This window comes from Triturus cristatus, chromosome 1_2, assembly GCF_964204655.1.
Source record: "Triturus cristatus chromosome 1_2, aTriCri1.1, whole genome shotgun sequence".
Lineage (NCBI taxonomy): Eukaryota > Metazoa > Chordata > Amphibia > Caudata > Salamandridae > Triturus > Triturus cristatus.
In genome coordinates this window covers 960,920,044-960,936,863 of record NC_140580.1, presented here as the reverse complement: position 1 = coordinate 960,936,863, position 16,820 = coordinate 960,920,044, and the positions used below count along the sequence as shown (strand labels likewise).

The following is a 16,820-nucleotide window of genomic DNA, read 5'->3' as shown; positions in this document are numbered from 1 at the left end:
GTTAGAATAGTAATTTTTACCCCTATACTATCTAATACTTACCTTAAATGCAATTTACTATTATGCATTGTAATGGTATGCGTTGTAAAGGTAGTTTTTAAAAATGCGTTGTAGTGTCATGCGTTGTAAGTGTAGTGCGTTGTAATGGATTTTGCGTTGTAAAAAATGCGTTGTAAGTGCATGCGTTGTAAAAGTGTGCGTTGTAACGACATACATCCCAAAAGAAGACAGCCTGAATAATTCACAAATATATTATTGCAGTATCAAATATTGGTACAATAATGTTTATGTAAGAGAATTAATGAGGAGTAGCTCTGTCAGGAAAAGAAGAAGGAGGCCTCCTAAATGTTATATAACCAACATCGAAAGTTTTAATGAAATGCAATGTCATTTAGTTGAGGAGATGCAGCCCGTAGGTAAACAAGGAACACAAGCCTTTGTCACGTTGAGGAGGGCAAAGGCGCGATTATACCAAGGACGAAGAAGTGCCATATAACCAGGGCGAGTCCTTATGTATAATGCTGAATATTGTGGAATACACAGTTTCAATTGCAGGTTAGTTAAGGAGGCAGGTCTTCAAATCATAAAGGAGGCACTGTCCATACAATACAAAATACAGCAAAGAGGCAGAAGCACTGTTGCGGTATTATGAAGAGAAACGGCCCTGTCAGGGAGAAGGGCGCATTCTCATAGATGCCATGCAGCGTAGAAAAGCCTCACCTTTATTATTATTAATGGTCTGGAGGCGGTGCCGTTTTATTGAGCAAATGGAGAAGTGCATCTCAAGCAAAGGCAGCGCTCCTGTCATTTGAGAAGGCGCAACTTTATAAAGAAGAAAAGGCGTGGCCTGAGGAGGCGCGGTCCGAAGAGGCGCGTTAGACGAGACGCGCTGATGGAAGCAGGGCCGCGTGAAAGTCTCGTCAGCACTCCGCACAGGAACGCCTTCACCGTCCGACGCCAGGAAACTCGTTCCGACTCGCCCCCATATCTTCCGCAGCGGAACAGGAGGAAAGAGCTCCAAATGCAGTAGACGGTATGTTAAAGCCGTTGGGGCCCCGTCCCGCGACGGAGCTCACTCCTCAGGCGGCCATCTTCCTGCGTGGCCAGACCATGCCCGCCTGTGATTGCTTTTCGACAGGGCCCTAACGCTGGGCTGACAATACCAGGAAAACAGCTCTGCAGCTCTTAATAGCCACACCCCTATAGCCTTTGTCTTTAAAACGTCAAAACAAAGACCATAACTGTGCTTCTTAAAACGCAGCGTGGCTTTGAGATGAAGTGAGGACACAATGCGCGTTATGCACAGTAGTTCGGGATTGCCACACCAAGCATGCCCGAGGAGACAGAGCCGGCAGCTGGGCTAACAAGCATTGGCAAAGCCAATAGATCCCACCTTTTGGCTTTGCCAATGATTTTCGCTAACTCTGTTCCGCAATTTAACAAACAATGGTGTGCCACTTGGGGGGGGGCCCTCACGGGCCGCCGCAAGTGGGGAGGGGGGGCAGGAACAAAGGGAATGCAGACAATGGGAGGGGGGCAGGACCCTGGTGAACTTGGACAACGGGAGGGGGGAGGATGGAGGTTACCTCACGGGCCGCCGCAAGTGTGGAGGGGGGCGGAAACAAAGAGAATGTGGACAACAGGAGGAGGGGCAGAAGCATGGTGAACCGGGACAATGGGAGGGGGGGCGGGAGCAAAGCAACAGCAAATTAAACAAGCGGCCGCCCTTGTCCTGCCTTGAATGTAAGCAAACATCATTGTCGTACCTGAAGTAGGAGAAACTCAATAAAGAAGGTAGTGCTTACAAGACCAAATAACACATACCATGTAACAACCGAAGTAAAGGGGCCAGTAGCCATGGGAGATTACAAATGAAGACAAGGTGGTACTAATGAGGGACTAACAAGCCTATTAAGAAATCAGAAGCCAACATTTACGAAGGACAATGACACCAGCCAATGACAAATATGGGCGGAGAGTGGGCAGGGCTTCTATTTCTGAATTTTTCTTATGCCTTCGAGGGGTGCTCTTGAGGCTGGAAGCAGTGTTTTGAAATATCTGCGAGCCGGTAGAGAAGGACTGAGTTCAGAATGAACTGCTCTTACAGCCAGTAGAGGAGGTCACAGAGGCTCTGTGGCTAGAAAACTGAAGTGAGGATCTCAGCGGGCCAGCTCAGGGTCTGTGAGGTTTGGCTGAGGCATTATGAAGGCTTGCCAATGCCTTTCCAAGATTAGGCAGGCCTCACCCAGAGCCAGTTAAAGGTCTTTTGAGCCCACTGAAGGTAGGCAGAGGGTTGCAATAGCTTGAGGGCAGTTTAACGTTTGAATGTGGAAAGACAGTGACTTTGTGTACAAGCATAGTGGGTCTGATGGCCTGCATTAGAAGTTCCAGTGGGTTTCTGAGGGTGTCTGAGGATTAGTCTAAGGTTGGATGACATCTAGCTTGAGTTATGTTATGGTTCATTAAGGATTTGAAGGACTGGCTGAGAGTTGTCTGAGTCTGTCGTAAGACAGGCAGAGGTTCCGAATCATTGCCTTCTGGTACCTCTGTTCTGTGTGTACCGGGCTGTGGCCATTGCATCAAGGGTTATCTGCTTATATATGTGGGTTACCCATTTAAAGTTGAAGTTTGTTGAGTTACTGTGTGGTCCTCTCACCTAATGAAAGAAATGTATGGTTTCTGTGTGCAAATACTTTCTGGTATGATCCATGGACTGTGCTCTCCTATATATAATGTGCAAACAAGAAGATTTGCTCCTTCAAAGTCCTTGAGTGTGTGGGTCTCTTTCGCAGCAGAATTGGCAAACGATGCACACTTTATATGAAATGTAAATGTAAATCCAGTATTTGTAAAGCGCAAACAGCTACCCGAAGGCATCCCGGCGGTGGGGGCCGTCGGGAAGATTAAGCAAGCTATTGCCCAGAGTCACATGGTGCTTAGCTGACCGGCCGCCGGTGCCGGGGATCGAACAGCGATCCCCAGATTCCAGCGTCAGTCGCCCTGGCTGCGGCGCGAATCACACATGTGGAATCAAGACTCATTACAAGTCCCCGGGAACCAAGAGACTCTCAGAGACTTGCAATATTGGCAGCCATCTTAGATTCATGGAGTATAAGTTTCTCATGTTTTCAGAGAATTTATTGTGATGGCTGAGGTCATTTGCCATTTCTGTCTTGGAGGCCATCTTATCATGTCCCATAAGGGGCAAAACACAACCATTTCCACACTAGTCTCCCAGGGTAGTGAGGGTGACCAGTACAAGGCTTCTCTGGGAGGGAGTTTGAGGGCCCGAGCTCAGAACGCAACAGTTAAATTACAGGCACAGTAATTACGTTGTCCAGCCCAGCGTCTGTCATTGTAAAATAAAGTATTTTTATGACTACAGAGAAACCTAATGGAGCACAATTCAATGGGGATCAGATTCATGATTGTAAATTTAACTATGGTGCCTAGTAAAATGGTTCACCGATCAAACACCCTCTCCCTGTTTTATAAGTTGGTGTAGTTTCCACAGCACTGCGACTCTAGTCATAGGCACATATTATGCAGTGTCGCTATGCAATTGGTACTGTTGCTGCTGCAGAATGCTATGTGGCCAGCACTGGTGGGCACTACTAGCTTTGCCACTCTCAGTGATGCCTCCAGTGACACGGTACTGTGGCAGTTCTTCTTAAAACTGGAGCCGCCATCAGGGAACAGCATGGCAGGACCTCTGGGTGGGTGTTTGCAACCTCCAGACCAAAATCCGATGGGTGCTTGTGGGGCAGTTGAGGTGTCCGTGCCTCATTCATGTGGGGGTTGTTTGTTTTTTAGCAATTACAGCCTCCAGGCTGAGTTCACGGGGTGATGCTTTTTCAGGCAGAGGCAGCCTCCAAGTTAGTTTTAGCTTCACTTTTGCGGTGATATCAGTTCTTTCTCATGATTTGCTTGGAGTTGGCATCAGCAGCACCAAGCCCTCTGGTGCCTTGTAGTGTCTCTTGATGCCACAGAGGTGCCAGGCTACTTGGAATGCCTTCTTGGTTTAATCTAGGCATACGATCAATTGGGGGGGTCACAACTGGAGACCAAGAGTCCGCCTCACAACTTGAGTCAGCTCCGACTTTACATTCAATGGCTATCAACACCTTCTGGATGATCCTCACGCTGGGACCATAGCTGGCTTCTCTTCCTTGATAGTCTCTCATCTTGTGGGGGTAGACACACTCCTTCCCTCTCTGAGCAGGCAGGCAGACTTTCAGGTGCTAGACAAACTTTCAGGTTCTCTAGCGAGTTGCGCTAACTTCAGGTGATGTCCCATCACCTCTGGGAGACTGACTATCAAGCAGAAATCAGCTCTGGCCACAAGGCAGTCCTTTACATACTCTGCAGAGTAGTCCGATCCTTGGTCATAAATAAATTGGAATTGTAACAAAGTGGAGTGGTGGGGATCTCACTTTTAGGCATAAGGGATGTGGATTGTTGCAGGGATTCTGCTCATGCACAGAACTATGCGCAGGAAACCAGGACCTCAGTGAATTGTGGTGTACCAAAAAACTCACCTCAGTACCCAGAACCCCTATCCGACCAGCATCAGTGTCCCATTTGTTATCCGTATTATCTCGGTGGTCCGAATGTATAGACAACCCAGAACAAGCGACTTAGAGTATTCTCAGGAATGGTGGGAATCAGAAATACCTGTTCGTTATTATTCTTATATCAATCCACAACAAAAGTAATCAGAGACGCGGTAAAGTTTAAAAGGTTTATTTTATAAACTACATGTCCTAAGATGCAGTACTTTAGCTAACATAAGCAGACAAATGATTATAATTAAAACCATCAGCATTGTCACAATACCATAGAAAATGAAAGGAGAAATCATAGTATAAATGACAGTGGAATGCAGCCACCTTCCTTTCGCTAGCAAACTAATATTATTAGGCCAATAGAAGGTCTCTAGGCTTGAATGGGGAACCCCATACAGTAAAGATCAGCTTTAGGTGAATCACATCACACGATCAGCTTTGCTTTGCGCCTGGAAATGTTCTTCTCCAGAATGTGTTTCTAACGCATGCAAACTGCAATATTAAAGGCTCTCGACATTCAGGTATTTGCAGCTGTGTGCATATTATGACTAGAGAGTGGGCCGATCAACCTGGACTCAAAAACATACATTGTCTGGCGGCTCAGAGTGTTTTGCACACAATGTTCAGACCATCTAGGGATGTGAACAACAGACAGTTCTCATGTGAAGAAAAGGCAAGCAAGCAGTTCTCAAATAATAACATGTCTCAGCAGTGTCATGTGCAAAAGCAGCAAAAGTGGCAAGATGACTTTCTAAAAGCTAACGCGCTTATGCAAACATAGCAATGTATGCATCTAAATCGCTACCTTCACTACACCCCCTCTTGATCGGACCACGAACAAATGGGGATACAAAAAGGAACGCAGAGTTCAAGTTCGACAGAGCAGAACCAAGTGCATGTATTGGAAATCCAAATAAAGAGCAGTGAAAGTTCGAAAAAACCGTAAAAAAAACCAAAATGGAGGGAACAAAAAATGGGAAGTCAATACATCATGCAAAAGCTCAACGAGCCCAGATGTAGGAACACACACAAAAAAAATGTGTGGTTTGTGCAAGGGAAGCTGGACGATAATGAAGTTAATTCATAAACGTGTAAGCACAGTATGTAGCAACAGCTTCCAAAAGGAAGTCATTGGAACGAGTTGCAAAAGTGTCCGCCATCCAGTCTAACAAGGTAAACGAACATACATGTTCTTCGACCACTGGAGCCTCTAGCACGTTCAGAGGACAACTGGCGTGTTCTTCTAAATAACTTCGTGCCAAGAAGTCATACGCTGCCGTTCCGATGTCCCAATTCCCAAGGACTCCATGTGCCGCTCCACAGGCCATAATCCTAACACCAGAACAGTCCAACTCATGAGCCACTAATGGACTCATTAGTCGATCATAATCCAGGAGACACCGAGTTTGACAAGCACAAATCCAGAGCCCATTCGAAAGGACAATCTAGGCAATGAAAAACAGGTTGTACGCATGTAAAGTAGGCAGGATAATCCATAGGCTATGCTCAGGGTTGCCAGTGGTAAAGTTCCATAGTGTTCAAGCATCCGGTTAAGAAGATGGAGCAGCCGGGACAGGCTGTTGTGTGATACACAGTGTGCAGCCATTGCGCAGTACGCAGACCAACAGCAGCACGCCAGCCGCGAGGGCGAGAATCAATGGGAGCCCTCCAAAGACGCTGGAAAAAATAGAATGAAAAAAGGCCGGTATCACACCAAAAATAGTTTGGAAGGAGGTCACAAGGCCGGAGCCCACAATTTTGAAAAAATGCACCAAGCCAGTTGTTGACGAGGCGTTAAATATAGTTTGAATCAGGGCACCAAAATGAAGTGGGAGATCAGTATTTAAAAGTGCCTGCACCTCGGTACGGGTGGTAGCTACGTGAAGGACAAATGTTTCACGGGACGAAGTCAGAGCGACCTCTTTTTGAGACAATAGAGCCCTTATTCTGCTCATCTTGTTGAACTCTGCTCTCAAGGTTGAAATGGAAGGCCAGATGGATACATTCAGCCGCCCATGCGGGGATGGGAAAAGGACATTATTACAGCAGACTACTCTCTGTGACACAGTCACAATGTAGGGAATTCCCACTAGCATTCCTCAGCAAGCCTCGTTATTCAAAAGCAAATAACTACCATTAGCTAGCAACGTAAAAGAAGGTGTAATAGCTGGCACTGGAATCCCTTTCAGGACGCATGCTAAATTAGGCGCTTGCACATTGCACACGCCATGCAATTGGATGTGCCTACAGACTACAGAATGATCAGGTGTGGAAGAACATTCCTCACCCTTCAAATAAACTTCTTTACCTTCTCTCATGCACCTGTATGTAAATGGGAGTGACCATACTTCATGCAGGAAAGCAGTACCCAGTGGTTCATATCAGCCTAGGGCATAATGTTTCATGCACAAACTGAATTTAAACAATGGAAATGGCAATGTGATTAACCCGTGGATAAGCCACACAGCTGAGTTCAATTCGGCCACTGAGAAAGGCAAAGGTTCTAACTTTTCAATAAGCAGTAATGAGTATGTTGCATCTTTCATGGACATGAATTGTTGTTTCGCAGTTAGATTAAAAGGAAGGAATAATGATGAAGTATTCATGTAGTCCCAGGGGACTTTCCCAGCGGTTAACGTTTGCAATGTCCATGCAAACTGCATTATAGAACGCAATTGATTCTGACCATGATATAAAACAGACACATCATCCTGCACGATATCAACAACAGAAGAAACAATATTATCTAATGTGTAAATTCTGGAAGAAAGGGTGTTAATGCTATTATCTATAACAGCTAGCACTTTTTCCATATTGGCTTGATCAATAGCTCTCAATCTGGAAGCAGCTTCAATTTGTGATAACTTCCAAACCTCGTTATAAATAGCATACACCCATCTTTTGGACCTGCCACCTACAGGACCTTTAACAAAATCATTCAAATCTATTTTGTCATGTAATTTAGATAAATGAAATTTAACAGATGCCAAGGTGGAGTGTTGCAGCCAAGACTGGCATAACTTCCCAACGGAGTAGGTAGTAACAGAATGAGAAGATTCAAAGCGAGGGTCCACACGATCCTGTGTATACCCAGGCTTCAGACCCAAAAAACGCTGTTGACAGGAATCTGACTTGCCTGCCAAGTCAACCATCCCTCAGAGTGGAACTTAGAAATATGGAAGGATGTATTAGTAATGTACGACTGCAACGCATCAAGGGACATATCTGTATGATTATCCCAATGTGGATAAGCACCCAGATCCGGAATAGAGGAGAAATTCAGTTTTTTAGAAGTAGCCAATCCAAAACAGGTGGTCTGAAAAATTGTCGAATTCAAAAATAACATGTGGTTTGAGATGAGGCAGGCACGATGCAAAGCTTCTGTTCCTTGTACCTGCCATGGTTTAGAACCCCAGACAGATTTAAGATCAATAGTATCTTTCCACAGATCATAACCCCTAACCGCTAATTCATCCATAAAGGATTTGGAATATAATAATTTAGTGTGTGTCAGCCTAACCTTCGAGGCAGACTCCGCTGCCATTTTAAAATAAAGGGCGGCAGGTTTTGAAACATTGAAATCAGTAAAATAGGCAAAATTGTTTACCAATGTGCTGGAGCTGCCTAACATTGACGTTGGACAATGTTCCCATTGTGTATAATTTACAAAATTACGAAACGTAATGGCTTTATGTAGGAAATGATTGCCATAATGTTGATAGCAAAACAACTCTCCGTAATTAGCAGTGTCTAAATACATCTTCAGCATCAAAAGCGGCATAATATTTCAAATCAGAAAATAGTGCCTCTATGGCCTGAACGTCCCAATCATCAGAGCGGATGTTTTGTTTAACCACATCACCCACAGAAACACGAAATACATTTGGTACATTGATAACCTCAGTTGGACCATGAATCTGAAATTTAACAGCATCCCACACAATCCCATCTAACACAGGCCAGGCAGTAATATTCACAAAAGTCTGGTCTCTTTTCATGATGTGTGATGAGGAGTGAGGGTCCAAAGTTATATCAATTAGACTAATCGTAGATCTTTCTTTTAGGTAGTGTCCGTTCACAAGACGAAAAAATACCACCACAAAACCGATGGACATAAATGAAAAAATACATATGACAATCAGCCAAATGTAAGTCCAAGGGGGAATCAAAAAGTGTCTTTTGAACCAAACAGCAAAAATAGAAACTTTTGGCGGGGCCCTGGAAGTCATAGAGTTAGTATCAAAGGAGAAGCGTAACTGTGTAACTGCGGTTGATTGTAAAACAGGTAATGTTACATCTGCAGGATAAGCATACTCAGTATCTTTAGGTAGACCACCAGTCGGTGGTAGCAACAAAGGATCAGTAACTGTATGCATCTCGATGGCAACATCAGGCATGGTGGTAGGAGCCGGAGCCAAAACAGAATTTCTCAGCATTGCAGGGTAAGAGACCGATGGAGTCATACTAAAAAGAATCGTCCACTTGCTGTAGTTTGACATTGTCAATGGAGATGTACCTGTTATCCTTGCGACCAGGAAGTGGAGGTAAAATGACTGTTCTTGTACCCTGCACGCCAAGCACTGGAACCGGGGCACGATAAGAGGGGCCGAACTCCTTCTTGTTCTCCACCTTCTCACGGACCAGGTCACCAACTCGAGGTAGCCAGCCGACTTCCGGAATCTGAAGCGCAGCATCAAATGTGGAGGGCAAGTGTTCCTTTGCGAGACTATCTCTAGTCTCTTGTAGACTCTGTAACACAGCACAATGATCATCTACGTCAAAGGGTGCGGCAGACGCCGCCATGTCTAGACCATCAAGGTCCGGAACAAACATTTTTATGCCAAAGAGCATCATGTATGGGGTCCGCCCACCCAGAGACCTTCTGGGGAGATTATTAAGTGCACGTTGGACGTTATACAGATGGGCTAACCAGTTCCAGCCAGTGCCTAAAACCCTAGCTGTCAAGGATTTCTTTAAGTCACGGTTCATCCGCTCCACTACACTATTACCCTCAGGTCGGTATGGAGACGAAAATTTGACTTGGACCCCCAAATTTTTCAAGGCTTCTTTGTACGCCTTAGAGGCGAACGCAGGGCCCTGATCAGAATGAAAGGTACCACACGCAAAACTTCCCACAAAGACACGCAAATCACTGATGACAGTACGAGCATCAGCACTCCTTTGTGGCCATACCCACAGAAAACGTGTGCACGAATCCACTGCGACTAAGATATACTTGTACGCAGTATCAGAGGAGAATGGACCGCAGTGATCCAGATAAACACACCCAAGTGGTTTATTGGATATGTACAACTGAGTTTGTGGTGGACGCGCAGAAGTTGAAGGTTTAATCTGCTGGCAAATGTCACAATCAAGAACATACGTGCAAGCTTGTTTATATAGCCCGCGCCACCAGTAACGTTGTTGTAACAGAGAAACAGTTGCTGCAATGCCGGCATGGGCGGACGCCATACCCTTCGTGAGCCGCTGATATCAGCGATGGTCTGCAGTCCGCGTTGGGAATCAATCTGTCACCAACATCGTTAATTCTCACTAATGGGACTTTATCAGGACTTAAGTGATAATGGTAACGAGAAGGGAAACCCCTCGGGTTATTATTTCCCTTCTCTGTAGCAGCAATAGCTGCCAAGATGTCATCATCGATCTTACTTTTGGATCTTGTAACTGCTGCTATTAAATATGTCGCCACTGCTGTTTTTGCTGCTTCGTCAGCTAAGCTGTTACCGACAGCGTGGACACCAACTCGCTGGTGCCCAAGAGTGTGAATTACATTCATGAGAGGCAGATGTTCTTTAAGTTCTGCCACTCGAACCCAAAGCATTTTATGCTTAATTGTGCTACCTTAGGAATCACGATATTCATTTTGAGACCAAAAGAATAGATTGTCGTTGAAGGACTGAACACAGTAAAACGAGTCACTTACTATAAGAGTAGTGACTCGAGGATCAGCAAACACCAGTGCAAGCAGCAGAGCACGGAGCTCCGCTAACTGTGCGGTACAATCACCCAATGACTGCGTATGCACGACATCAGATTGGAATTCACCATTTACCAAAGTACCTGCCACAATTGCGCAAGCTGCTGAATAGGCGTGCTTCGATTCCGTCGCCGGTTGTGCCGAACCGTCAGTATAAATGACACAATGGTAATCTTCGAGCGGGCGCAAAGACAGAGGAGCCGGATGAACTAATTCATATTGCAAGTACTCCTGCGTCTGTAATGAGGCATCAAAGATATAAGTGACATCTGGCGATGTCAGAGAAGTGGCCCATTGTATCCAACATGGATGCAAAGCTTTTGAATTGGGTACACTGGGTTTCGTCACTGCCTCTAGGGCAGGATACGGTGTGACCACCAACATGCGTTTTCCTTGCGACAGTGCTCGTTCTTTAAGAATCGCCATCTGCACCGTAGTCAAAACTTTTTCGACAGAGGTAAAGCGCAGTTCAGCTGAAGTGTACAGGTGTGATTTGTATGCAAAGGGGATGGTGTCGCCCTCATTGAACGTTAAGTACGTGAAACCCACTGCGCCTGGCACAATTCTTATTACCAGGTTTGTGTGGTTATCACGTGTCAGTAAGTATTTTGAAGCAAGAAGATCAGCCTGCAATGACTGCAAAATAGCTGAATGTTCTGGCAGCCAGCTCTATTTGGAAAAAGTAGGTTGTACCAAGGCATATAGCGGTTTGATACTCTGGGCATAATCGGGAATATATGTACGACCGAAATTCAGAAAGCCCAGTAAAGATTGTAATTTTGAGGAGCTAAGCCTCGACCCTCATTGTTGAGCTCGTAGCCCAAAAACAACACTGTATACTCTGCAATGTGAGACTTCGCAAAGTTGAATTTGTAACCGAAGTCTGCAAACATAACAATAATGCGATCAACGCGACACAGATGCGGCCACAACTCGTCGTCCGTGAGATAGATATCATCAACATACGAGTACGCATCTAGGTCAATGCTCTCTAACAGAGAGACTACACGTGCGGCAAAGACGCCAGGGCTGTTTTTATAGCCCATGGCCAGTCTTTTAAATTGTTTTTGCTTGCCGCCAGAAGTAAACGCTGTCCACTGACTACTAATAGAGGACAGGTTATGGCTGTAAAAGCCATTGGATATGTCACATGTGGTTTTAAACCTTTTACGCACAAGACTATCAACTAGGGCAGAACTGTGGGTATTCTGTACCGCGCATGTCCGGCAATGAGAGTTTAGGTGCCGGTAATCCAAAACTAGGCGGTACGACCCATCAGGCTTTGTTACAGTGAATAAAGGATTATTCATTGGTGACACACATGTTTCAATAACACCCTGATATTCCAATTGCTCAAGGATTTCCGCAACGTGAGATCTAGCTTCGCGGCGCATGGGATATTGGAGTTGTAGTTGCGGCATAGACCGTAATGGAATCTCATCGCTAGGGGACAATTTATCCCAGCCCACCTGAGTATGATACAAAGCCAGTGCAAGCACCTGAGCCCACTCTTCGGCAAACCTTTCAGCATGCTCCTTTGGCACTGTATGCGCAACGGACGGGAGGATTACCTCCTCCCCTCTGGGAGTATCTAAAATGAAAGTCGGGGGCCAGTCTGCCTCTGCCAAGAGAATGTCATAGAAAGAGGTGATATTATCCCAAAAAATCCCTTGTATTGTGCGTTGTATATCACCTTCAATTAAGAGTATGATGTCATATAGTCTGTCAGGGGAGCCACTCTAGTGTCCGCAGTTTCTACAGTAATGAACGTGTCAGTTGCTTTCGCCTCCAGAAATGGACGTAGTGCTTGCCGCACTACTGTAAACTCCGCTGCGCTGTCGAGCAGCGTTAGCGCCCATGTCAGGTTCCGAAGCTGCGGCCACACTATCTGTGGCATACCTCGCTGTTAGCGCAGCAACCTTCTTCTTCTGAAACGGGGGACGTTGACGTGCCAACTCGTCTTGCTTTCCTTTACCGTCACCCCGACCTTTGCCACGTTCTCCGCCACCGGACTGCGAGGCCGATGTTTCCTGTGAAGAACGAGGAGAACGGTCAGTAACCTGAAATCTATCAGGTGACTTAATACTAGTGCGATCGCGCAAATCGTATGTGCGTTCACTAGTCGGCTGTATGGGAGACGCAGGACGAGACCCCTGTTTCTGTTGCTGCTTTCCCTGTTTCTTTTGTCGCCAATTTTGCTTTGGAAAAGTTAGACGATCGTCTTTAACAGACGAGCTCACCTTAGTTTGTTGTATCAAGTCAGGAATGACTATAATTGGTTCCACCCCTAAACTACTGCGGCCAATTGTTCTATATGCTTCCGCAATAATTTTAGGCAACTCTTTGGGCTTATCGAGCTCATCGACGCGGGCTAAGCCATTAGCCACTCGGAATTGAACCGCATCTCCCTTGAGATTACCAAGGATGAGAGAGGCAACTACGTCGAATACTCCGAGAAGTCACATTCCCAACTCAACAGCCGCCTCCGGCCCGTGGTTATTTTGAACACATTTAATGATGGATGGAAGCACAGCCATAGACGGAGTGCCAAAGCACTTCGAGTAGACCGCGGCAAAAGCCTTACCCCAGTTGTCACAATCAGACACTTCTGGGAATAAGTCTTTCGGCAAACTAATGGTGAGGATTCTGTGTTTCTCCACTGTTGTAGAGTGTGGAAACACTGCTTCCAGTTGGTCAAATTTCTCGGCAAGCCAATAAGGCAAATCGTCCATATTCTGGGGGCGCTTGCCCATCACCGAATTAACTATAACTGGGCTAATAACAACCGCAGGGTGACCAGCTGGTAGACCCGCAACAGCAGGTGCCCCCACCTGCACATTGCGCGAAACGTATTGCACCAAAGCCCTATATACTGTAATGAGGGCTGTATGGAGTGTACGCAATTCATCCACCGCAATAGTCAAATAGCGGAGGTGAGGCGTAAATCCGGCCAGCACCGGCCACGTTGCCCCTAGACTCGACAAAGGGCCGAGTCTAGCCGGTGCAACCGCATGGGGAAGGGCGCCATTAAACCAAATGCTATGCTGCCAGGCTGAAAGGGGAATCTCCAGCGTCCTGTATGGCGTATAATTTGCTGGGACCCGTGTGTGAGTATACGAGTGAACCGTCTTATCAGTCGCATTCACTTCCGGCAGCGTCACCCAAGAGTAAAACAACTCGTAAGGATGAGACGCGTCCGCACTCACACCAAACATAACGGCCATCCCATCGTCCGGTACCCCATACTGCGTCAAATGACGCCACAAAGGCGTACGACTATGTGCTGCAATTTCGACCATCATAAGGACACAGAGAAGAACAACAATGGATTTTACAGTAGCACAAGGGTTCAGAAATATAAAACACCTTTTTAATTAACAAGCTTGTATGAACCTATTAGGTTACTAACAGGTAGGTGAAATCCGTCACTCCCGTTATCCGGAAACAAGAGTGAGGGTGTTGTGGACTAATATAAGCACTACTAAGGCGTTTCAAATCAAAAGACCAAACGTTAGGTGCGCCATTTGCAGGGATTCTGCTCATGCACAGAACTATGCGCAGGAAACCAGGACCTCAGTGAATTGTGGTGTACCAAAAATCTCACCTCAGTACCCAGAACCCCTATCCGACCAGCATCAGTGTCCCATTCGTTATCCGTATTATCTCGGAGGTCCCAATGTATAGACAACCCAGATCAAGCGACTTAGAGTATTCTCAGGAATGGTGGGAATCAGAAATACCTGTTTGCTATTATTCTTATATCAATCCACAACAAAAGTAATCAGAGACATTGTAAAGTTTAAAAGGTTTATTTTATAAACTACGTGTCCTAAGATGCAGTACTTTAGCTAACATAAGCAGACAAATGATTATAATTAAAACCATCAGCATTGTTACAATACCATAGAAAATGAAAGGAGAAATCATAGTATAAATGACAGTGGAATGCAGCCACCTTCCTTTCGCTAGTAAACTAATATTATTAGGCTAATAGAAGGTCTCTAGGCTTGAATGGGGAACCCCATACCGTAAAGATCAGCTTTAGGTGAATCACATCACAGGATCAGCTTTGCTCTGCGCCTGGAAATGTTTTTCTCCAGAATGTGTTTCTAACGCATGCAAACTGTAATATTAAAGGCTCTCGACATTCAGGTATTTGCAGCTGTGTGCATATTATGACTAGAGAGTGGGCCGATCAACCTGGACTCAAAAACATACATTGTCTGGCGGCTCAGAGTGTTTAGCACACAATGTTCAGACCAAGGTCGCAGTGCACGTCTAGGGATGTGAACAACAAACAGTTCTCATGTGAAGAAAAGACAAGCAAGCAGTTCTCAAATAATAACATGTCTCAGCAGTGTCGTGTGCAAAAGCAGCAAAAGTGGCAAGATTGCTTTCTAACGCGCCTATGCTAACATAGCAATGTATGCATCTAAATCGCTACCTTCACTACAGGATTCTCTATCTTAGAACAAAATTACTGTCATCCAGATTGATTGCAATGTGTGTGGTAACTTCTGTTACTGAACTGGTAATTAAAAGTTGTGTGATAACCACTGTACACTCTGCATACATTTTGGCAGTGAAACCTACCAGTTTGTACCAGTGAGAAAATGTCCAATAAGTAAGGGTAAGCAACAAAATCCACTTTTCACACCCCATTTCCAGGGCAATAATCTTAAATGGGTGCTATTTATCGCAGCCAACAAACTCCGATCCCTGCAGTGTCAGAATATTCCAGGTGTAACAATTATCGCACGATATTCCAGGCCAGCCATAAATGGGTTTATGGCTTCACAACTGATTTGGGGTGGTTCTTTTTCAAAGGTTATCTTCAGGCTGCTCTTCAGACACATCTTCTGTGTAAAGTGATGTTTCTCACAGCAGGAAGCATTAGGGCAGGCTCCAAGTAAGTGTACCTAAAACATGGGTACAATGAAGTGTAAGTTGTCTACTCCCAGCTGTCATCAACCTTACTGAAGCAGCAACAAGAGGCAGACAAAATTAAATTCCTATCAGGAAACTTTCTCACCTTGAACAAGAACATCTGTAGTCTCATCCATCACCCATACCATCCACCAAATAGCAGTGATCAGGAAGAACTAGTCAGCAGCCCTTTGCTAACAAGTTTCTCATGGCATTTCTAAAGATAACCCTGTCTCCATCCTCCAAGACTTTAGTATCTTGGTTGCTCTCTGCCCTCCAGCCACAGGAATCCAGGTAGGACACTTCTGTTGTCTGGGCAAGGTATACCCACCATCCATCTTGTTCCAAGCAAGACCAGGGACTAGCAAAATTGGTCCTAGGAGGTCTAGTACCCAGACTCATACAGCACACAGAGTCCTACTACCACACATGTGCTGCACAGTTATTGCACATACTTACTTTATATTCACAGTACAAGGTCTGGGTTTCACATAGCAGTGGAACTTTAACGAGAGGGGTCAGTAAACCACACACTTACTGACAAAGAAAAAAGGTCCGGTCACACTATGAATTTACAAAACATTCTACTCTGCAACCACCTCTTTCTGTGGTGTGTCCTGGGCAAGGACAGTAGTCGATTGCCTGATATGTCATGCTTGGTGTGCCTCTTCAAGTCACAGGCCAAGTCTTTGACCTTGGATTGAGAGGGACACTCCAAGGTCTCTGTGTGCACGTTAAATTAGCATGACACCAAGGCCAGTATAAAGTTTGAAATGCAGCTGGTCACTCAAAGGCAGGGGTACACACCCTTTCCCCATGCAAGGGACATTCCTGCACCCAAAGCTGTCAAGATACTTAGTTGCTGTACCTGGATTCTTATTTCTAGAGTTTTGAAACTCTATGGGCCCGATTCACAGAACTAACTTAAGACAAAATCCTAAACTTACTACCATTTTCGTATTCACAGAAGGCACTTACTCATTTGGGTATTCACAGAAGACACTTACTCACTTCGGTATTCACAGAAGTTAGGAGTCCTAACTTTAGGACTCCTAAATGCCTTCTGTGAATACCGAAAGTCTTAAAATTAGGATTCTTCTCAGTTTAGGAGTCCTAAAGTTAGGACTCCTAACTTTACTACTACTAAACTGGGAAAAATCCTAATTTTAAGGCTTTCGGTATTCACAGAAGGCATCTAGGAGTCCTAAAGTTAGGAGTCCTAACTTTACTACTACTAAATTGAGAAAAATCCTAATTTTAAGGCTTTCGGTATTCACAGAAGGCATTTAGGAGTCCTAACTTTAGGAGTCCTAACTATACTACTACTAAAC

General features: G+C 45.2%; 1 long non-coding RNA gene across 2 annotated transcripts in view; it reads left to right on the top strand.

Moving 5' to 3' along the window:
* Positions 1 to 900: 900 nt before the first annotated feature.
* Positions 901 to 16,820, top strand: part of LOC146868453 (uncharacterized) — a 92,866-nt gene continuing 76,946 nt past the window's right edge. For both annotated transcript variants that reach the window (XR_014966225.1, XR_014966226.1), the window contains exon 1: positions 901 to 1,033. This is a non-coding gene — a long non-coding RNA (uncharacterized LOC146868453). The remainder of the gene's footprint in view (positions 1,034 to 16,820) is intronic.